We start from the raw sequence: 24,491 nt of genomic DNA, 5'->3' as shown, positions 1-24,491 counted from the left end.
GTGGGTGGAATTTTCCAGCCTTTCCTGACAGCGGGATTTTCCAGGCCTGCTGAAGGTGACTGCATCCATGGCGGGTTACCTGGTGAAGGGATGGGTGAGCCACACAAAATGCCATAGACATTGGCAGGGCCAGACCATCTCCATTGCTCGGCAACCCCACTCTATCACTTCCGTCTTTCATTGTTACCCCAGCACGCAACACTCGAAGGAATAGCAAGTTACCCTCGATATTTTATATTTATTCACTCTCTCTTCCTTGCTCTCACTCTCTCTCTCCCCTGTGCCATGAAACGGAGAAGCTTAGCAATGGTAACCACCTTGCCCAGCATGATGTCTCTCCACATAGCTTGAGTGTTCATTGCGCAGTCTGTCTTGTTTCACCCACTGCACTCAAAATTCCAATAACCCCGAACAAGAAAACCAAATCGGACTCCTCTGAAAGCCTTTCCCTTACAGTGAAGGACATTTACTCAGAAGGGGAAAAAACAGTCATGCTATAGGAAAAGGGGCAGAGGCGTGGGACTAATTGGATGGCTCTTTCAAGGAGCCAGAACAGGCAGAATGGGCTGAATGGCCTCCTCCTGTTCTGTAAGATTCTGTAAAATTTGATAGCTGCAAGTGAATGACGGTCAACTCAAAGAGTATCTTTAAAATTGTTCCAGATATTAAGTAACCAGAGCCCAGGCTGGGGTTCAGGTAGTTGCCTGGTAGTCTTCAGTGTAGGGAGCAGAATCGAGTGGGTGGGGGGTGGTGAATGGGTGAGAGTGCACTGGGGCTGAGATCGATCCAGGGAACTCTGCCCTGTTCTGTGCCACATACACAAGAACTTCTGGGTGGGTGATCGGATGGGTATAAGAAGCAGCCTGTGAGAGCATTTTAATACTTGAATTAATTATAAGACAAATATGAGTATTTGCAACCCCCCGCCGCCGCCGCCGCCTCCTCCTCCTCCTCCTCCTCCCCCCCCCCCAAACAACATTTTGTTTTGGATTTTTCCATGTCAGGTTAATCTATCTGTGCTGAATATTCAGAAAATGTACAATATTGTACATGAATATGTACATGTACACCCATATTGTACATGTACAATATGGTTGGCACGGTGGCACAGTGGTTAGCACTGCTGCCTCACAGCACCAGGGGCAATTAGGGTTTGATTCCTGGCTTCAGTCACTGTTTGTGTGGAGTCTGCACATTCTCCCTGTGTCAGCATGGGTTTCTTCCGCATGTTCCGGTTTCCTCCCACAGTCCAGAAGTTGCATGCCTTTCACACAGAGCAGCACGGTGGCACTATGGTTAGCATTGCTGCTTCACAGTGCCAGGGACCCGGGTTTAATTCCTGGCTTGGGTCACTGCCTGTGTGGAGTTTGTACGTTCTCACTGTGTCTGCATGGGTTTCCTCCCACAGTCTGAAAGACATGCTGGTTAGGTGCATTGACCCAAACAGGTGCCAGAGTGTGGCAACAGTAACTTCGTTGCACTGTTAATGTAAGCCTTACTTGTGACTAATAAATAATAATAAATAACTTTAAAATTCGCCATGGCGTCCAATCTTTCCCTACATAATGGAGTTTAATTGGGCGGATTCTCCAGCCTTGCCCATAGCTGGGATTCTCCAGTCCCGCTGCAATGACTGGAGATTTGGCTGCATGCCAAATTTGCCATTCTCGCTGGCGGCAGCGCAGGACGTAAAATTAGAGATTGTCCTTCAAAACGAGTCCAGTTAAATTCTGCCACAGCTTTGTCACCATATTGTACGAGAGATATGATTTGAAATACATTTGGAGAAGCATAGGTTTAATTCTCTTACCTCCCCACCCCACTGCCTCCCCTCCCCCTCCCCAACTTCCAAGGTCTGAGGGGGTTGTGCTGAAACGTGTTGCTCACAAACCCACAACAGAGGTTTGCAACTCAGCGGGATCTCTGACTGGGTTGCATTGGGTGCAGAGGGTCACTGATTATTTAAGTTTAAAGTTTATTTATTGTCATAAGTAGGCTGACATTAACACTGAAATTAAGTTATTGTTGAAGTCCCCTGTTCGCTACACTCTGGCTCCTGGTCGGGTACACTGAGGGAGAATTTAGCATGGTCAATGTACCCTAACCAACATGTCAATTCCTATGGGCAAAATTTGCATTTTGCGTGATGGATTGGGCTTCATTCACTTCCCTTTGTAGTTCCTTGCAGACTTGGACAGGGCAGGAGCCATACCAATCTGTGATACAACAGGAGAGAATGCTTTCTATGGTCCATCTGTGGAAGTTGGTGAGAGTTGCAGCAGACATGAGAAAGGATCGGTTCAATTTTCCCTATATTTGTGCCTTGGTGTCATTGCACACCACGTGTGGCGTGACTGTACAACAGGTGTCATTTTAAAATATTCAACATGTTTGTCATTCTTAACTTCCTGCCTTAGTCTGTCTCAAAGGGTAAAAGTTTCCGAGGTGTGCCCAATTTTGTCCTTGTCTAAATGCTCAGCCTTTAACACTGTTATTCCTATGACACTCATCTCCAAACTTCATGGCCTGGGGCTCAGCTCCTCCCTCTGCAACTGGATCCTAGAGTTCTGAATCCACAGTCCGCAATCAGTAAGGATAGGCAACAACATCTCCTCCACAATCATCCTCAACACCAATGCTCCACAAGGCTGTGTTCTCAGCCCGCTACTGTATTCCTTATATACCTATGACTGTGTGGCCAAATTCCCTCCCAAGTTTGCTGACGACACCATCGTAGTGGGTCGGATCTCAAGCAATGATGAGACGGAGTACAGGAATGAGATAGAGAATCTGGTGGACTAGTGCGGCAACAATAATCTCCCCCTCAATGTCAGCAAAACAAAGGAGATTGTCATCGACTTCAGGAAATATATGGAGGACATGCTCATGTCTCTATCGTGGGGATGAAGTAGAAATAGTTGAGAGTTTCAAGTTTTTAGCTGTCCAGATCACCACCAGTCTGTCCTGGGTTCTCCATGTGGGCGCTACAGTTACCAAAGCCCACCAACGCCTCTACTTTCTCAGGAGTCTAAGGAAATTTGGCATGTCCACTACAAATCTCACCAACTTCCACAGATCCACCATAGAAAGCATCCTTTCCAGTTGCATCACAGCTTGGTATGGCTCCCGCACTGTCCAAGACTGCAAGGAACTAAAAGGGACATGAACGAAGCCCAGTCCATCACGCTAACCAGCCTCCGATCCATTGACAGTGTCCGCAATTTCCGCTGCCTTGGAAAATCAGCCAGCATAATCAAGGACCCAAACACACTGGACATACCCTGTTCCACTTTCTTCCGTTAGGAAGTAGACACAAAATTCTGAAATTGCGTACTAACCGATGAGTCAAGAGCAGCTTCTTCCCTGCTGCCATCAGACTTTTGAATGGACCTACCTCATTTTAAGTTGATCTTCCTCTATGTCCTAGCTATGACTGTAAGACTACATTCTGCACTCTCTCCTTTCCTTTATGTACATTTATGCTTTGTCTGCAAGAAACAATACTTTTCCCGGACGAGAACTTTTAACTGTACGCAATACTTTTCACAATGATTTTCACTGTATTCCAATATATGTGACAATAATAAATCAAATCAAAAATCAAATCATTGTTGAGACAACAAAGTTATGTTTTCATTTGAGATGTTGTCTTTGTGGGGGTGGGTGTTTTGTTTCTGTCAGTTGTGGCTCAGGAGGTAGCGACCTTGCTTCCTGAGTTAGAAGATTGAGCCCCTGTCCAGAGAAAGCAGTAAAAAGGCTGACAACACCAGGTTTAAGACTTTTTACTGTGTTTACCCCAGTCCAACGCCGGCATATCCACATCAGAGAAAGCAGTACAGGAAGTCTAGGCTGACACTCCAGTGCAATACTGAGGCAGTGCTGCATCACCAGGGGTGCAGTGTGCTACATTGGGCATATCTCAGCAATGTTTATCCTCTGAGCCAGGCTAAGGCGGGAAGTTAAGAATGACAAACACATTGCACATTTTAGATGAGTCATTAAAGTGAATCCTTATCTGCTCTCTAGGGTAATTATAAATGATGCCATGGGCTAAATGCTGAGGGATGACAGGAAAGATATCTTTGGTGTCCGAGCCAATATTTATTCCTCAACCAATTTGAAATGAAAAAAGTCTAGATTATCCGGTAATCGCATCATTGCTGTTTGTAGGAGATGGCTGTTTGGAAATTGGCCGCAGTATTTGCTACATCACAACAGTGACTACACTGCAGAAGTGTGTTATCGTCTTCAAAGCTCCTGGGAATGTGATGAAAGGCACCGTGTAAAACGCTAGCCCTCCTTTTCAGTCCCACCTCATGAGTTAGCCTGGAAAAATCAATTTAATCTTTTTTTTATTAATTACCCCTACTCAAAGAATAGAGAAAAAAAACACCAAAGTGTTACCAGATGACTTTCTGATGCTTTAATTGACTTTGGAATAAAAAGAGCTTATGTAAAGTTAAGTACCTGTTCTACTTGAAAGGTAAATTTAATTGTGTGTTGTGCTGTGATCCTCATGGGGAAACCATGAACAAACTAATCATATCAAACAACCCCAAATGAAGAAAGTGCCAACACGATATTTCACGTTTTTGTAACTTTAACTTCAACGTGAAACAGAACCGACACAAATGAAACTTAAATTACAGGCAAATGATACTTCAAATTAAAAGGCAAATTTCACTTCAAATAAAAAGGCAAATTTCACTTCAAATAAGTAATACAATTAGGTTGTATCTTGCACAGCCACAAGCACTCAAATCACCCCTTGCACAAATGTGGCACTGCATGCAAATTCACCGTCTTTCTAACTAAATTGATTCAGCTTGAGTTGTGTTCAGATGCACCTTTGTCCCAACTGTGGAATTAGGAGCAGAAACAGGCAAATTCAGCCCTTCGAGCCTGCTCCGCCATTCAATCAGATCATGACTGATCTCTCCCTGGTCTCCAATCCACCTCCCTCTCTTTTCCCTATATCCCCTTATCCCTTTTCTTTATTAGTTAAGGAGTCTCACAACACCAGGCAAAAGTTCAACAGGTTTTTTTGGAATCACAAGCTTTCGGAGCACTGCTCCTTCCTCAGGTGAGTGAACCCAAATAAACCTGTTGGACTTTAAACTCATGTTGTGAGACTTCTTACTGTGCCCAACCCAGTCCAGTGCCAGCATCTCCACGTCGTCTTTTTTTATTAGAAATATATCTGGAGTCACATGTAGGCCAGACCAGGTAAGGATGGTAGATTTCCTCCCCAAAGCGACATTAGTAAACCAGTTGGGTTTTATTGACAATCAACATTGATTTCATGGTCATCAGTGGATTCTTAATTCCAGATATTTTTTATTGAATTTAAATTCCACCGTCTGCCGTGGCAGGATTCGAACACAGGTCCGCAGAACATTAGCTGAGTTTCTGGATTAATAGTCTAGTGATAATACCACTCGGCCATCGCCTCCCCTTCGAAGAAATAAAACCCATGGAAGACAAACCCTAACAAATTGAAAATTTCCCTTTTGACTAACACAACAGCAGATCCTCATTCAGTTGTGAAACCACATTTTACTGTTCATAGAATCCCTACATTACAAAAGGAGGCCATTTGGCCCATCAAGTCTGCACTGCCCACAACTCTACCCAGACCCTATTCCTGCAGCTCCTCACATTTACCCTGCTAATATCCCTGACACTAGGTCAATTTAGCATGGCCAATCAACCTCACCCGCACATCTTTGGGAGGAATCAGAGCACCCGGAGGAAATCCACGCAGGCAAGGAGAGAACGTGCAAACTCTGCACAGATAGCTTCCTGAGAATGGAACCTGGGCCCCTGGCGCTGTGAGGCAATGGGGCTAACCACTGTGTCGCCCTGCCACTGTACTGTTGCTGCATTTTTTTTTTAAACAAGCAGCAATCGAATCACTGGGTTTCATTTTCAAAGTCTTTATTACAGACTAATCAGGAGTAGCTTTGATCAGAATTATGCGGAGGTGTGATGGGGCTGATGTAGACTAGAGGTGAACCCCGAGCAACTCTGGTGGCGGGAAGGATTCCGGGAATCCGCCAAACCTCAAAGCAGCCAGAGTATCCGGTTCACCCTTTAATCACCTCGGCCACTCTTGTTAGCTTTCTGTGAACTCGGGAAAACCGGAACAAAGTCCAAACATTTCATCGGCTGCCAGTAATGCTTCCTGTTTAAGATGGCAATAGATGCTGTTGATTTTGTTAACTGCTCACTTCAGGTATATGCAGGATTTTTATCACGTGAATTGAATTTTTGAACTGATGGTTTGCATTTGGCTGGGGGTGACAGATTGCGTATTTCCAGATTGCTCTACATAATTCTTTGCCTGGTTGAAATGCACCCAACTATTAGAATGTAAGAACAAAAATCATTGGCGTAAAGTTAATGCTGGGAGTAGTATTCTATGCGGTGCCTCCAATATTATTTGGTCTATTGCCCTCATTAAACATGATCAAGACCTGTCCATCTTTTTAACGATTATCTGATTTATTGCGGATGTGCTGCCACTGGAACTAAAAGGATTCTGATGAGAAAGTGCACACTAATCCACTTAGGTTTTCATAGAATCTCTACAGTGCAGACGGAGGCCATTTGGCCCATTGAGCCTGCACCGACAACAATCCCACCCACGCCCAATCCCTGTAACCACACACACTTACCCTGCTGGTCCTGCTGGCAATTTAGCACGGCCAATCGGCCAATCAGCCTAAACCACACATCATTGGACTGCGGGAGGAAACCCACGCAGTCACGGAGAGGACGTACAAACTCCACACAGACGGTTACCCAAGGCCGGAATTGAACCAGGGTCCCTGGCGCCGTGAGGCAGCAGTGCGAACCACTGTGCCATAATGACACCACGTCTGTTGGGACTGCTTTGATTGAACAAAGAACAAAGAAAATTACAGCACAGAAACAGGCCCTTTGGCCCCCCCGCAAGCCTGCCCAGACTATGCTGCCCAACTGAACTAAAACCCCCTAAATTGACCCTTAATGTGTCAGTGGGATTAGCAGGGTAAATATGCGGAGTTAGGATGTGGGTGGGATTGTTGTCGGTGCTGGCTCGATGGGCCAAATGGCCTCCTTCTGCACTATAGACATTCCATGAAAATCTGAATATTATTATAGTGGATCAGTATGCACTTTTTCATCAGAACCATTTTAGACTTGATGGGCTGAATGGCCTTTTTTTTTTACACTGTAGGGATTCCACGATTCTCAAGTGAATGAATTACGTTTTTGTTTTCCATAATTTCATTTCCCAGGGAATTGAGAGGCGGGCTGTGTGAGCTCCTGCATTTCCCTGTAGCGTCGGCCTGGCTCGGTTGTAACAGCCTTGCCTGTAGATCAGAAATACCGAGCGTCCTCGGGCCACTGCATCCCAACGGTCTGCCTCTTTAGATACCCTCCTGCAGATTCAGCTGACCTTTAAAAGGTTCCACGGCATGGTTTGTCAAATAGGGAGTTTCGTTTGGCACCCTGACCACCACCACCACCACCACCTCCACCTCCTCCCCCTCAGCCAGCGCGCACGAGAAATAATACGACTGCGCATTCATCGCCAGGGTGATCTGTGGGACGTGGGGCTGGTCCAGAATGGCTGCCACACTCTCCTGCACCGCAGACGCGATACTCCAAAAGTAATTCACACTATGAAGTGCTTTGAATTATTTCAGCATGAAAGGTGCCACAACTCCCAAGTACTCTTACATTGTTATTGAGCAGAATTCCATTTCTGTTCTTCTTGTGCATTATTTACAATCCAGCATGTTTTGTGGTTCTGGAGGAATTCTTGCCCCTCACAAGCCTTTGCTGCATTTTTGTTCTGAAGTGTTACACATTCGACAACAGATCTATTAAACGTTCCATTAGTTATACTGACTGAGAAGCTACTTAGCAGCTCGAGAGTTGTTAGAGCAGCATTAATGTACCGACTTGTCCTGATGTGTTACCATATTTGCCTGATCTTAGGAGGCAGCAGGATTTTAAAAGGGATAACGCACTCAGTGCATATTTGGGTGGCACAGTGGTTAGCACTGCTGCCGCACAGCTCCAAGGACCTGGGTTTGATTCCCGGTTTGGGTCACTGTCTAGGTGGAGTTTGCATGTTCTGCATGGGTTTACTCTGGGGGCTCCGGTTTTCTCCCACAGTTCAAAGGTGTGCAGGTTAGGCCGATTGCCTCTTAGTGATCCGGGATGCATAGGTTAGAGGGATTAGCTGGGTAAATGTGCAGGGTTATGGGATTGTTGTTGGTGTAGACTCGTTGGGCTGAATAACCTCCTTCTGTATTGTAGGGATTCTATATGTCACCTATCAACTGATAGCCAACACAAAGAAGAAGAGTAATGATGTGCCACACTCGTGGGTTGTAGGAAATCAGGAGGCAGGTTTATTAAGAAGATGTTGCTTGTTCCAGGACTAAGATGGAAGATCCACAAAAGCCCATGAATCTCTCTCCTTGTATCACTACCAGTCAGTGACACTATACCAGAAGAGATGCAACCACTTTCAATACACAACAACATGTTACTTACTTCAAACTTTTTTAAGTTTATTTATTAACACTGCAATGAAGTCACTGTGAAAATCCCCCCAGTCACCACACTCTGAAGCCTGTTCGGGTGCACAGAGGGGTTGTGAGCGGTTTCCGTTCCAAAGTCTGGACGCAGCCCCAGGCAATGTTCAAGTGAGTCCAGAGATCTGTACACCACATTGTTCCTGGTGTGTTTTCCATCAGCGCCCTTTCCCGTTGGTGTTGCATTGCATTGGACACGGGGTGGGGTTGGGGGAGGGTGGGCTTTCATCTGCGTCCCATTGGCTGGATGCAAATCAATTTCAAGCCGGCCTCCAGCCGGGCTTCCCGCTTGGCCACGGTGGGCACCAGCGAAGGATCCTGTGGGGAAATTCATGCTGGCGTTAAACCGATTTCTGGGGCTCCTCCTGCCCCTTGCCCGCCTACCATTGAAGCCACTAGCCGGGGCATAGTCTCAGCAAAATCAGGAAGAGTACTTGCTGTGGCTTCTCACACAACCACTTCGTTGGTTCCTGTGATTGAAGACAAAATTCTTGTTTTGAGATTGGCACCAGATTCTATGTATAAACTAATCACTGTGCGTAATTCCGAAAACACAGTTCAAAAACTGACAACACCAGGTTTAAGTCCAACAGATTTATTTGATAGAACCGTGACAGAACTCTCCATTCAGTTGACGAAGAGTTTAACCTCGAAAGCTTGTGAGTTTACTATCAAATAAACCTGTTGGACTTAAACCTGGTGTTGTCAGACTTTGTACTGTATTTAACCCAGTCCAATGCCGGCATCTCCACATCGTAATTCCAAAACACATGCTAATGGACTTGGGGGGGACCCTGCCGACCCTAAGACCCATGGCAACTTTGTTCCGGAAAGTTGGTGCGTTTTCCGGTCCAGCAGTAGGGTAATGTTTGGACGTCAGAAGCAAAACCGCTCAGTTTTGTCTTTTTCAATAAAAATCTGGAAGCAAAAATCATTAAAAGAAGTACATTTTGTTGCGTCTGTCTTGCCCTTCTTTTCGAAACACAGATTGTGCGCAAAAGCCTGTTGCAACCATTTAAGGAATTTGTTTGGCGGAATTAAAAACAATGCAGTTAACAAACTGCTGGAAACGGAGGAGACATCTGCCACCACCCTCCCCACCGCCCCCCCCCCCTCCCCTGCTGCCTTTAATCGTTCACAAATCTGCACTTTTCACATTTTAAATCTCTGATTGAGTAATATCATGGAGTTTCGTTCAAGGCAGGGCTGTCATCTTAACTGCGGACATGAGGGTTGTGACTCAGTGACCCTCCCGTGACCCACCCCCTATTTTCTTGCATCAAAGTCAATAGTAGGATGGTGAAATCTAACAGATTTTTAAAAAAATTTCAACGGATGTGGGCGTCGCTGGATAAATCAGCAATTTGTTACCCATCACTAATTGCCTTTGGGAAGGTGGAGGTGAGCCACCTTACCAGAGAACCCCTCCAGTACAGGATGAGGCCATTCAGCCCACTGAGCCTGCACTCACGACTATCCCACCTATCCCCATAAACCTGCATATTTACCCTGTTAGTCCACCACCCCCCCGCTCCACCCCCCTGAAACTAGGGTCAATTTAGCATAGCCAGTCAACCTTGCCTGCACATCATTGGATTGTGGAAGGAAACTGGAGCACCCGGAGGAAACCCACACAGACATGGGGAGAGCGTGCAGACTCCACACAGTGACCCAAGCTGGGAAATGAACCCAGGTCCCTGGCGCTGTGAGGCAGCAGTGCTAAACACTGTGCCACCGTGCCTCCCTCAATTCTTGAACTGCTGCAGACCGTGTGATGTAAGGTACACACACCCTCAGTGCTGTTAGGGAGGGATTTTGTCCAGGGTTTTGACCTAGTGACACTGGGGGATCGGAAGGCAATATACTTCCAAGTCATGGTGGCGTATGGCTTTGAATGGATCTTCCTCCAGGTGATAGTATTCCCATCAGCTGCTGTTGTTCTTCTAGGCGGTAGAGGTCACAGGTTGGCAAAGTGCTGTATAAGGGGCCTTGGTGACTTCCTGCTGTGCACCTTGTAGATGGCACACACTGCTCACTATGCGTCGGTAGTGGAGAGAGTGAATGTTTGTGGATGGAGGAGCAATCAAGTGGGCTGCCTTGTCCTGCATGGTGATGAGCGTCTTGTGTCTTGTTGGGGCTGCACTCATCCAGGCAAATGGACAGTATTCCATCACATTCCTGACTTGTGCCTTGTGGACAGGCTTTGAGGAATCAGCATGTGAGGCTCTCACTATTGGATTCCAAAACTCTGGTCTGCTTTTGTGGCCGCAGAGTTTATATTGATGTTTCAGTTTTAGGTCGATGGCCACCCCCAGGATGTTGAGATTGGGGGATTCAGTGATAGTAATACCATTGAGTATCAAAGGGCGATTGTTAGGTTCCCATTTGTTGGAGATGGTCATTACCTGATGGTCATTACCTGAGACAAACGTTTTTGCCACTTGATAACCCAAACTCGAAATTGTCCATGCATTTGGACGTGGACTGGCTAATCATGGACTGAAGTTGTGAATGTTGCTGAATATTGTATAATCATCCTCATTTCTCACATTATGATGGAAGGAAGGTCATTGATGAAGCAGCTAAAGATGATTAAGCCCGAGTCACTACCCTGAGGGAGTCTTGCGGTGATGGATTGGGTTTAGGATTGGGATTGGGTCGATGGATTGGGTTGAGGAGTCAGGAGGTAATGCTGCAACTTTATAAGACCCTTGTGAGACCCCAATTGGAGTACTGTGTGCAGTTCTGGTCGCCTCACTACAGGAAGGATGTGGAAGCTATTGAGAGGGTGCAGTGGACATTTACAAGGATGTTGTCTGGATTGGGAGGCGTGCCTTATGAAGATAGGTTGAGGGAGCTCGGTCTTTTCTCCCTGGAGAGACGAAGGTTGAGAGGCGACTTGATAGAGGTTTATAAAATGTTGAGAGGAATAGATAGGGTGGATTCTCGGAGGCTATTTCCCAGGGCTGAAATGGTCGCTACGAGAGGACACAGGTTTAAAGTGCTGGGAAGCAAGTACAGAGGAGATATTAGGGGTAAGTTTTTCACTCAGAGGGTGGTGAGTGAATGGAATCGGCTGTCATCGGTGGTGGTAGAGGCGAACTTGCTGGGGTCTTTTAAAAGACTTCTGGATAAGTACATGGGATTTAATGGTATTGGAAGTTACAGATAGTTCTATGGCCTGGTAGGTAAGGATGTGATCCGCGCAAGTTGTGGGCCAAAGGGCCTGTTTGTGCTGTAGTGTTCTATGTTCTGTGTTCTATGTCCTGGAACTGAGGAGAGCAACCTCCAACAACCACAACTATCTTCCTTTACGCCAAGTGTGACTCCGACCACTGGCGTATTTTCCTATTGTCCCCAGTTTTGATAGGGCTCCTTGATGCCACACCTTGCTCAAATGCTGCCTTGATATCAAGGGCTGTCACTCTCACCTCACCCCTGGAGTTCAGCTCTTTTGTCCTTGTTTGGATGAGGTCAGGAGCTGAGTGGCCCTGGCAGAACCCAAACTGAGCATCAGATAGCAGGTTATTTCTCAGTAAGTGCCCCTTGATAGCGCTGGTAGATGAAAAGCTGTAACGGGTAGAGAAATAACGTGTGATTGGTATCATGAAGGGAGGCCTCAGAGGGACGAACACAATAAGGCAGTGATGCTGGGGGTATAATGGGTGCTCAACAGTGTGAGTGTGTTCAGACAACTAGTTAAACGATCGTTTGCACATCTTAGCTGAATTTTCCTTCAAGTAATTTCAATCAATGCCATAGAAATTTTACCATTTAACTTGAATGAAAGTGATGGGCAGGCCGTCACTGTTTTAACATCTCATTTCATAGGTAGCCCCGGTGATAGTGCAGCACTCCTTCAGTTACGTACTCGCTGGTCAGCCAACATAATTTTCTCAACTCGAACAAAGATTGGCGATGTGTGAATGCGAATGTTGAGCTACCCTGGGACTGGATATAGACAGGTTACTTATGAGACTCAAACCTCACAGATGTGTTAGCAAACCAGCCTCCCATCCATTGACACTGTCTACACTTCCCACTGCCTCAGGAAAAAGCAGCCAGCATAATCAAGGACCCCATACACCCCAGACATACTCCCTTCCACCGTCCATCCACCTCTGGTAGGCAAGAATTCCACCTTTGGCGTCTGTGAATGTTCAGTAGGTCTGTGATCAGATGCTTCTTCACTGGAGACTGCCGATAAAGTTTAATGGACTGTGAAATTAGGGCGAATATAAGTAGAATGAAATATTAGACATTATACGGACCATGGTAACAATTCAGAATCAAATATTTGTTGAATGGTAAATTGGCAGAAAGGTCACTGCTGTTCTCATTCGAGCTTCAGTTTTATGGATAGCCTATGAGGTGTTTTTCCAATGAAGAAGCAATGTCTTTGTCCATGGTGTGTTTTGAGCTGTAGAGGTTCATAAGGCAACAGTCCTCAGACAAGATGGAGAATCTGGCTCCGTTCCTCTTTGGAGGTTGAGGAGAGGTCTGAGATTGGTGTACAAGTTTATGACATGTTTAGATAAAGGAGTCAAAGAAAGCATTGTTCCAATTATCTGATCAAACAAGGACTCGGCAATACAGCTTTCAGGGAAAAGGTATAGGAGGGATATGAAGAGCAATGTTTTACACAGCGGGTTGTGACAACTTGGAACCTGCTGCCCGAGAGAGGAGTAGAAGCAGAGAGAGAACCATGGGAACTGTAGAAGAATTACAGCACAGAAGGAGACCATTAGACCCTCCAACCCAATGATATCCAGATGCCCTTCTAATCCCACCTTCCTGCACCCCGCCCAGTTTGCAGTTTAAGGTGCAGATCCAGGTACTTTTTAAAAGAGTTTAGTGTCTTTGCCTCCACTACCAACTGGGGCAATGAATTCCATAGCCCCACAACCCCTTTTCCATTCAGTAGTTTACCCTCTTTCTCCCCTCAGCAGTAACTCACATTAATCAATAATAATCCCCATATCGTAACAATCCCGCCTTCCCCTCAATCATTACCTTCTCTCCCCTCAAGTCATAATCCCTATCTCCCCTTAGTAATAATCCAATTCTCCAGTGATAACTCTCCTCTTTAGTCAGAATCTCCCAGCTAAATAATAAATCACCTCAGTAATAAGAAATAGGAGCAGGAGTAGGCCATCTAGCCCTTCGAGCCTGCCCCGCCATTCAATAAGATCATGGCTGATCTGTTGTGGCTCAGTTCCACTTTCCCGCCCTCTCCCCATAACCCTTAATCCCCTCTCTTATCAAAAACCCATCAACCCGCTTCTTAAAAATATTTAGCGAGGCAGCCTCCACCACTTCAACGGGCAGAGAATTCCAGAGATTCACCACCCTTTGAGTGAAGAAGTTCCTCCTCAACTCCGTTCTAAACCACCTCCCCTTTATCTTGAGGCTGTGCCCCTTTCTGTACTCTAATTCACCCCTCAATAATAACCCACTCTCTCCCCCAATAACAATCGACACTTCCCCTTAGTAACAACCAACTCAGCTCATAGAATCCCTACAGTGCAGAAAGAGGCCATTCGGCCCATCGAGTCTGTACCGACCACAATCCCACCCAAGCCCTATTCCCATAACTCCATGCACTTGCCCTAGCTAGTTCCCCTAACACTAAGGGTCAATTTGGCATGGCCAATCCACCAAACCCATGCGTCTTTGGACTGTGAGAGGCAACTGGAGCATTCAGAGGAAACCCACGCAGACACAGGGAGAACATGCAAACTCCATGCAGACAGTGACCCAAGTGAGGAATCAAACTTGGGACCCTGGCGCTGTGAGGCAACAGTGCCACGGTGCCACCGGCTATGATCATGATCACGTCAAGATAATTGGGTGGGCATGTGAGGGTTAGATAACTTGCAGTTCTACACGGATAGAGAGGTGAACGGGACTGAATGGAAATAGGGAGCCGTAATGAGAGCCAGCATGAGCTCTATAGGCTGAACGGCCTCCTTCTGTGCCATCCCTGGAGGAGAAAAATCAAGGAGGGAGCCCTATTACAATCTCTGGAGAGAGAGCAGACTGGGGGTCTCAGCTTTGCCCACCCTGACAACTGAATAAACCACTCACTCACTCTAAAATGGGCGGCACGGTGGCACAGTGGTTAGCACTGTGCCTCATAACGCCAGGGACCCGAGTTCAATTCCAGGCTTGAGTCACTGTCTGTACAAAGTCCGCATGTTCTCCCCGTGTCTGCGTGGGTTTCCTCCGGGTGCTCCAGTTCCCTCCTACAGTCTGAAAGACGTGCTGGTTAGATGCGTTGGCCATGCTAAATTCTCCCTGTGTACTCAAACAGGCGCCAGAGTGTGGTGTCTAGGGGATTTTCACAGTAACTTCTTCGCAATGTTAATGTAAGCCTACTTGTGACGCGAATAAACAAACTTAAAAACTTCAACTCTAAAAGGAATAATGATCACTTGGACAAAGTTTTGGAGTACAGTCGGCATCCATCTGGAGGAGGAGAGTGGGAAATATTGTCAGGACTGAAATTGGTGGGCAAAATTCTTTGTGCCACTTAAAGAGACTTTGAAGTAGGTTTATGGGTTGGTGTGGGCACTCAGAGCCTGTACACAAAGCAAATGACTCTGCTGGTTTCTTTCTTGAGTTTTGTTACAACAATTAAAGTTAAAAGCCTTCATTTTGCTAGGGCGTGTTCTTTGGCTGTGATTACAAAGATTAAGCAAATACTTCAACCTTCTTCTATACATTGCGTCTATGGTAAACATTCCATCAGTTGTGTTTTATGGAAGGCCTTTTATCTCTATTGACTCTGTTCTTTGGGGGATTTATTCTAAAAGCAGCACAAGAAATTGCAGCAATTTGTGAATCCTGACTGCTGCCTCCCTGGTATCTGTTTTACCCTTTGCCAAGAAAGCAAAGAGATTCGTACATGATGTAAGTATGCAGTGAGAATCAAGCTTTACATCTGGACTTGGTTGCTGGTGACTGTTGTGCTTTGAATTAAGTTTGAAGGTTGATAATCATGTATTTGGTAAGTCTCTCCTCCTCTTAATGCAGCCATCGGTTTCTCAGAGGAAATTGCTTGTGCCTGAAGAGGTTGTAAAGAGCCTGTTCAGAAGTGGCCTTACGGTTTGTGAGAAGACCTACAAGCTTTTCCCGAGCGTCTTCTCTGCCAAGTGTCTGTTATGCGTTCAATCTCCAGAGTAACAACTGGAAAAGTCTTTCTCTAAGCGGAATGGAACTGCTGTGTCACTCAATACAATGTCATCAATAGTGTCCTCTGGTTTGTAAGATTTGACGCAAAAGCAATATGAAATAACAACTGCTTTGGATCAATTACTTAGGAAGCAAGATTGTTATTTTTTCCTCTCTCTCTTTAAAGGCAGAGTGCTCTTGTTACGTTCCGCAGTGTTCTTTTGGGATTGGCAGTCGGTCAGTAGTAAAAACACTCGAGCAAGAGTTTGACTCCATGCCCATCTGATTCTCTATCAGTTTGTAAAGCACACATTTCATCTGAGACTTTAGACTATTGTGTAGCATGTGGGACGCTGTTAAAAATCAGGACCGTTGCTGTTCAGTGAAACCTAGTCAGGGAGAGGATCTGTATGAGGGTATGTCTTGCTAAATTGGTAAGTTAGCACGAGTAGCAAAACTCACTTTGTCTTGCAGTATATTCATGTGCAAGGGAGGGGAGGAGAGAACTCACATTTACGCTATGCTAACTTTTCAGGAAATGTTGGAAGTTTCTTGCCTGTGCCTGTTGTTGTAGCAACAAACTTAGCTTGATTACACTCTTAATCACTGAATGCTTTCTATAAACCTATACGTCTGTGATTAAACACTCTGCTTAATTTATCATTGAATTCTGGAATTAGGAGTGAATTCTCAGTGTTGTAAACTGCACAGTTTTAGGGATTAACTTTGAAGTTGGCAAACCCAGGCTCAATTATGGGAAGCGGTTTTTAAATTTGTCAGCGACGAAGTCTTTTATTTAAAAAAAAAGAAGCTTTTGTTGGAGTTTTTAACCCAGCGACGCGTATCACTGAGTTGCTCTGTTATACTGGATTGGGATTTATTCGCCTCTCGGGTCGGCGTGGAGCTTTCAGATGCTGCAGATTGTTCGGAAGGGCCTTAAGCTGCGTGCTTATCTTCAAGGTTTTTTAGCCACAGCTGACGATTTAAACTGTGTTTGCTCGAAGGTGATATAATCGGGCCACACAAGCAGGGTCTGTAAGTTTGAACCCTGTGTGCTGGGTGGGGGGGGGGGTGCTGGGAGGGTAACTGGCTGGAAAGGTTTGTCACTATAATTTTCAGTTGCCTGAGGAGGTGTAACATTCCAGAGCAGAGGCAGCTGTATCATTTTAATAATGAATGTTTTAGTGGAATTTGTGGAACTACATAGAGTTTCTGTTGTGGGGAGAATGAAATGGATTGTTAATTATCCATGTTTTTTTTTAAATAGAGTCCCTTTTCCATTAGATCATTTTCTGTATTTAATTCCTGTCAGTTCTGTAAGGAAGGCATTGCGATCCATTGTACCTGTGCTAACACTCCCATTGCAGCTACTGGCACTAACTCTGCTCATTGGACAATTAATGAACCGTCAGTTCCCCCCCCCCCGCCCCCCCAAACTTGTTCTGTTATTCAGTGAGACCTAGTTCCATATCTTTGCCCCATACTTTGCCCCATACCTCTTCATTCCAATTCTCTTCCCACACCTTGTATGGCAGACTTCCACCTGTTTCCTAGTAATTCCCAGGGCAGGTTGCTAGTCTGTCACTCGGGGCTTATTGCTTGAGGACGACCACTCCACATCAGACATGGCTGAACAGGAGTCTCTCCCACTCTTACCAGCATTGGTGCCTTTGGAAGGTGTTGCAGGTTGACACACTCAACCAGTTTGGCCGCGTTATATACGCACCTTTCTTAGCTATCAAGTCCTGGCGTGGGATTTGAACCCGGAGCTTCTAGCTCAGAGTCAGAGATGCTACCCACTGCGTCACAAGTCCTCCATATCCCTTAATTCTGTTTTTTCATTCATTCGTGGGACATGGGCATCGCTGGCTGGCCAGCATTCATTGCCCATCCCTAGTTGCCCTTGGAGGGCAGTTGAGAGTCAACCACATTGCTGTGGCTCTTGAGTCACATGTAGGCCAGACTGGGTAAGAACAGCAGATTTCCTTCCTTTAAAGAACATTAGCGAACCAGATGGGTTTTTCCAACAATCAACAATGGTCTCATTTTCATCAGTAGATTCTTAATTCCAGATATTTTTTATTGAATTCAAATTCCATAACCAACCATGGCGGGATTCGAACCCAGGTCCCCAGCAGTTTCTGAATTAATAGTTTAGCGATAATACCATTAGGCCATTGCCTCTCCCTAATACCTTTAACACCTTTGCTTACCAAAATTGACAACTGATATAATGGTGATTGTCTATGTTGAAGAATTCCATCCTTGGTATGTTGGCATTTTGCTTATTTCATTCCTGGCTCCAATTTTTAGTCTTGTTCCCTAGTCCTTGAGTCACCAACCAGCAGAAATAATTTCTCTCATATATACCAAACTGTTCCCCTTAATATCTTAGAAATCAAATCACCCAGGGAATACAATCTTAATTTAATATTTGGAGTATAGCCATCATTCTGCACTCTCTCCAAAACCAATATTTCTTTCCTCGGGTCTAATAACCAGAACTGCTCACTGTACTGTAAGTGTGATCTAACCAGGGCTTTGTATAACTTCTATCCGCTGAAATTTTAATCCCCTTGATATAAAGGCCAGCATTCTATTAGCCTTTTTGATTATTTTCTGAACCTTTTCATGACATTTTCATGCTCTGTGTACCCACGCACTTGCTCATCCGCTTCTCATATCCCTGGATTTGTTGAGAGACGAAACGCCCATTCATCTCAGCGTTTAAATATATTCAAGTATGAGCACCTACTGGGGTGGAGAATTCCAGAATGAAGAAATTTCTCCTTATTTCAGTCCTAATGTTTGACTCCTAACCTGAAGATTGTAGCTTCTGACCCTAAGACACATGGGGCAGCACGGTGGCACAGTGGTTAGCACTGCTGCCTCACAGTGCCAGGGATTTGGGTTCAGTTCCCGGTTGGGAGCACTGTTTGTGTGGAGTCTGCACATTCTCCCCGTTTCTGCACGGCTTCCCTCTGGGTGCTCTGGTTTCCTCTCACAGTCTGAAAGACATGCTGGTTAAATGCATTGACCATGCTAAATTCTCCCTCAGTGTACGCAAACAGGCGCCGAGTGTGGCGATTAGGGATTTTCACAGTAACTTCATTGCAGTGTTAATGTAAGTTTATTTGTGACCAATAAATAAATAAAGACTGTAGTTCCTGACCCAAAAACTGTAGCTCCCATGATTTAGTTTCCTGACTTGGAGAAACATCCCTCTGTGCTGATTACCCTGTCAAGTTCCTCCAGAATCTTGCATGTTTCAATGACCTCAACTCTCATTCCTCTAAACTCCAGAGAGGAGAGGCCCATTTTACCTAGTCTCTCATCATCAGACACTCCCACCCCCTCCAGTGATGACTCTGATGAAACTTTGCTGTACCGCAATGCAGGTATATTGAATCAAAAACTCCACACAGTACACCAGCTATGGTCTCATCAAAGTCCTGTTCAATTGAAGCAAAACTTCCTTAATCTTGTATTTCAATCCCTTTTAAATAAAGCTCAACAGATAGGATGAGATTCTCTGTGCTCCCCGTGGCGTGTTTCTCAGTGCCAGGAGGTGGCTTGCTGTTAGCCATTGGCGTGCCACCAGGAATTCTGCTGTAGGGGTTTGTCGTTGGCAGGACCGGAATGTCCCACCAATGTGAATGGCCAGAAGTTTCCAGCCATAAGTTTCTACTTACTTGTTGACTGCATGTTAACTTTCTGTGATCCTTGTCCGAGTACACCCAAGTCCCTTTGAACATCACCATTTATGCCCTTCGAAAAGTAATCTGCCTTGTCGTTTCTGTGTTCTCCTCACAGCTTACATTCCCACCTAGCTCTGATCATCAGCAAATTTGGATACATTATTTTCTGTCTTTATCGCTGTCATTAGTATTGTTATAAATAGTTGAGATCCTAACACTGATCCTTACAGCATTCCACAAAACTTGAGAAGTCCCCTTTATTTCTACTCCTTGCTTCCTTCTATTTACCAGACCTGTATCCATGCTAATATATCACACCCAACTCCATGACCCCTTAGCTTCCATATTAAATATTTGTCAGGCACCTTATTTTTAGATTTTTTTTTATTCATGGGACATGGGCATCACTGGCACATCCCTAGTTGCCCTTGTTCAGAGGATAGTTCAGAGTCAACCACATTGCTGTGGTTCTGGAGTCACATGTAGGCCAGACCAGCTAAAGATGATAGATTTCCTTCCCTATAGGACATTAGTGAACCCGATGGGTTTTTCCGACAATCGACAATGGTTTCACGGTCATCAGTAGATTGTTAATTCCAGGTTTTCTTTGTGGAATTCAAATTCCACCATCTGCCATGGAGGGATTCGAACTCGGGTCCCCAGAACATTGGCTGAGTTTTTGGATTAATAGTCTACCGACAATCCACCAGACCATCTCTTCCCCTTAACCGAAAGTCCAAAAATCCACATCCAAATTCCCCGTTTGACTTTTTTTTTGAGATCCAGAGTTCTCAAATCATTCGGCCTAGATTGAAATTCATTTGCCTCTTCACCTAATCTATCTTAACTGTAAAATGCTCCGGATGCTGGAATGTGAAACGAAAACAGAAAATGCTGGAAAATCTCAGCTGGTCTGACAGCATCTGTGGAGAGAGAGCAGTCAACATTTCGAGTCTGGATGACCTTTCATCAGAGAACATAGAACATTACAGCGCAGTACAGGCCCTTCGGCCCTCGATGTTGCGCCGACCAGTGGAACCAATCTAATGACCCTCTAAACTATTCTAATGTTATCCATATGCCTATCCACTGACCATTTGAACGCCCTTAAAGTTGGTGAGTCCACAACTGCTGCAGGCAGGGCATTCCACGACCTTACTACCCTCTGAGTAAAGAACCTACCTCTGACATCCGTCCTAGAATTATCACCCCTCAATTTAAAGCTATGTCCCCTCGTGTTAGCCATCACCATCTGAGGAAAAAGGCTCTCACTGTCCACCCTATCTAACCCTCTGATCATCTTGTATGCCTCAATTAGGTCACCTCTTAAACCTTCTTCTCTCTAACGAAAATAACCTCAAGTCCCTCAGCCTTTCCTAGAAGGGTCATCTCGATTTGAAAAGTTGGTTCTATTCTCTCTCCATAGATGCTGTCAGACCAGCTGAGATTTTCCAGCATTTTCTGTTTTTGTATTAATATTTCTTTCTGGATTTGAGATATTTTTATTCTTCAAGTGTTTTATTGTCTCACAGGTGCCAATAGTCACGTATGATAATTTTTTAATACTCCTTGGAAGTGAAAACATTTCTACTGATCTCTCTCTTTCTATCCAGAGTTCAGGCCCAAGCAATGTGTAGAACTTAGCACTTCCCCTTTCAAGGTCTTTCAAAATTGTGAACACTTACAAAGCTTCTTTGCTGCAGAAACAGATCTTTAAATCTCTCACTTCAATCCATCTTTTCATTATGGGGATCATCCCAGGGGAATGGCCATTAAACAGGCCAAAATTTCCTGGAACTTACCAGTGTAAGGATGAGGGTTGTGACTTTTTATTGCCTTCAGGAATTTGCACGTGACTGACTCACAGCCACATTTCCCAGAAAATCAGCGGTGTTGTTAATTCTGTCGATTGATTGCTTTGTTCCTATAGTAACTCTGATTAACAGAGATCTGCTCCCATTTAAAAAAAGCCCAGCCCATTGCCAGTTTCCTGAAACGATATAAATAATGCAACAGCATAAATGTGCTCTCGAATAATGATACGCGATGGAAACCTATAGGTCACCTGATAGGTGGTGGAGTAGTGGTATTGTCGCTGGACTAATAATTCAGAGACTCAGTATAGTGCTCTGGGGACACGGGTTCAAATCCCACCATGGCAGATAGGGAAATTTGAATTCAATTAGAAAAAAACTGGAATTTGAAGTCTAATGATGGCCACGAAACCATTGTCGATTGTTGGAAAAACCTACCAGGTTCACTAATCTCCTTTTTGGAAGAAATCTGTTGTCCTTACCTGGTCCAACCTTACTCCAGTCAAGCCCCAGCCACCTGAAAAATTCAGGTCTGTATCTTGTGCACACACTTGTGCAATAGGCACAGAACAATGAGGGAGGCCATTCAGCCCCTCAAGCCTATTGCACTACCATTCAATTAGTTCATGGTTGATCTGTATTTATCCCTTGACATGCTTCCCTGATCAAAATCTATTACTCTCGGTCTTGAAAGCTACCATTATTCCAGCATAGACCCCGAATTAAAATTTAAAGATTAGTGTCACAAATAGGCTTACATTAACACTGCAATGAAGTTACTGTGAAAAAACCCTAGTCGCCACACTCTGGTGCCCGTTCGGGTGCGCTGAGGGAGAATTTAGCGTGGTCAATGCACCTAACCAGCACATTTTTGGACTGTGGGAGGAAACCAGAGCACCCGGAGGAAACCCACGCAGAGATGGGGAAGAATGTTCAGGCTCCATACAGACAGTGACCCAAGCCGGGAATTGAATCTGTTGACACTGGCACTGTGAGGCAGCAGTGCCAACCACTGTGCCATCGTGCCGCCCTAACTGCAATAGAGGATTCCAGCTATCAACCACTCTTTGTGTGAAAACATTACCTTCTAATTCACTACCTAAGTGGCCTGACTGGTTATTTTAAGATTATACCCCCTCATTCTTATTTTTCCCTCAGCAAGAGAATTAACTTTACTGTAATTGCAGATTAGTCTTTTCCTTAAGGGCCCTTGTCTTGTGCTAAGTGTTTGGAGTATATAATTTCTTTATCATCGACTCGTGAGACACATCTCCATTTCATTATTCACAGTTGCGTTAAACAAAACTGAAAAAGCAAAGTATTGCCTATTAGACTTCTTGCAAATGCAATTCTAAACCATTTGCATGTACGCAGGTAGAATTCTAACTTATTTACCTATGATTGTGTGATCCTGTGGGAGCACAAAGAATTATCTTCCTCTGGGTTACTAGTGTCTGTGCTGAGATCTAACCAGACCCTGGACTCTGACCTGAGCCAGAGAAGGTGGCGGGCGTATGGATAATGTCACTGGACTAGTAATCCAGAGGCCCACGCTAATGCTCTGGGGACACGGATTCATCGGAATAGGAATTACCGGCCCAAGTCAGTTACTGGAAGACCAAGGGTTGTCATTGGAAACCCAGATGGCCTAAGTCGGTGGGTGCAGAGACCAGAAGGGCGAGGAAGAGCTGAGAAGAGGAAAGTGAGCAATTTTATGAAAGGCAAGAGCTTCCGAGCGGAAAACAAAGTCAATAATGAAAGGATGTTTTCTTGATGTGAATAAGAGTAAATTGGAATGATGCGGCTTGTACTGAGAGCAGGTATTAAGAGGACGCTGTGTAGACGTTACGCCTTGCCTGGAAGGGATAGACTCAAAGCAGCAGCTGATCTTTACAAATTCTCCTTTGCTCGTTTCCGCTGAATTCAGCTGCTACAATTGAGTCCATTTTGAAAGAAATATGTGGCAGTTTAACCTGCGATTTCTTTTAACAGCCAAATTAAATGCTGGGCTTCGAAAATAAGAGTAACGTCTGTCTGAGAATGCACTCAGTAAAATGCTGCGTTGCCCATTGGACTGTTCGCCAATGCAATTCTAAACCATTTGCTTCTACGCAAGTAGAATTCTAACATATTTACATGATTGCGTGATCCTGTGGGAGCACAAAGTATCTTCCCCCTCTGTGTTACTGGTGTTTCATGAGCAGACTGGGAATGGAGGGATACAAACGAATGGTCTAGTTGGACCAATGAGCGGCACAGGCTTGGAGGGCCGAAGGGCCTGCTTCCTGTGCTGTACTGTTCTTTGTTCTTTGTCCTTTGTCTGTGCTGAGTTCTAACCAGACCCTGGACTCTGATCTGAGCCGGAGAAGATGGTGGGCATATGGGTAATGTTACTGGACTAGAATCCAGAGGTCTAGGCTAATACTCTGGGGACATGGTTCAAATCCCACCATGGCAGATGGTATTCCGGTCAATTAATAAATCTGGAATCCAAATAAATCAGGAATGGTGACCATGGCAACTATCACTGATTATTGAAAATCCACCTGGCTCACTAATGTCCACTTAGAGAAGGAAATCTTACCGGGTCTGATCAGGCACGGCCCCAGATCCATAATGTGGTTGGCTCTTAACTGCCCTCCCAATTTTTTTTTTATTCATTTGTGGGACATGGGCATCACTGGTTGGCCAGCATTTATTGCCCATCCCTAGTTGCCCTTGAGGAGGTAGTGGTGAGCTGCCTTCTTGAATCGCTGCAGTCCATGTTTTGTGGGTTGGCCCACAATGCCGTTAGGGAGGGCACCTCAGGATGTTGACCCAGCGAGTGTGAAGGAATATATTTCCAAGTCAGGAGGGGAGGGGAACTTGCAGATGGTGGTGTTCCCATGTACCTCTGCCCTTGACCTTCTAGATGGAAGCGGTCGTGGGTTTGGAAGGTGCTGTCAAAGGATCTTGCTGCAAGTGCATCTTGTAGCTAGCACACTCTACTGCGACTGAGTGTCGGTGGTGGAGGGATTGAATGTTTGTAGATGTGGTGCCAATCAAGCAGGTTGTTTTGTCTTGGATAGCGTCAAGCTTGTTGAGTGTTGTTGGAGCTCCACCCATCCAGGCAAGTAGGGAGTATTCCATCACATTCCTGACTTGTGCCTTGTAGATGGTGGACAGGCTTTGGGGAGTCAGGAGACGAGTTACTCCCCACAGTACTCCGAACC

At 45.2% G+C, this 24,491-nt stretch overlaps 1 protein-coding gene across 4 annotated transcripts in view; it reads left to right on the top strand.

Moving 5' to 3' along the window:
* The window catches only part of sema4ba (sema domain, immunoglobulin domain (Ig), transmembrane domain (TM) and short cytoplasmic domain, (semaphorin) 4Ba), a 451,928-nt gene that overhangs the window by 269,217 nt on the left and 158,220 nt on the right, over positions 1 to 24,491 (top strand). Inside the window, exon 1 of one of the 4 annotated variants that reach the window (XM_080214194.1) lies at positions 15,430 to 15,506. The exons of the other annotated variants lie outside the window; for them this stretch is intronic. The gene's annotated coding sequence lies outside the window, so the exon portion shown is untranslated. Of the gene's footprint in view, positions 1 to 15,429; positions 15,507 to 24,491 lie in introns of those variants that run through there. 4 annotated transcript variants of the gene reach the window in all.

The sequence above is a fragment of the Carcharhinus amblyrhynchos genome, chromosome 28, assembly GCF_965287045.1.
Source record: "Carcharhinus amblyrhynchos chromosome 28, sCarAmb.v2.hapA, whole genome shotgun sequence".
In the NCBI taxonomy this organism is placed as follows: domain Eukaryota; kingdom Metazoa; phylum Chordata; class Chondrichthyes; order Carcharhiniformes; family Carcharhinidae; genus Carcharhinus; species Carcharhinus amblyrhynchos.
This window is presented reverse-complemented; position numbering and strand designations above follow the sequence as displayed.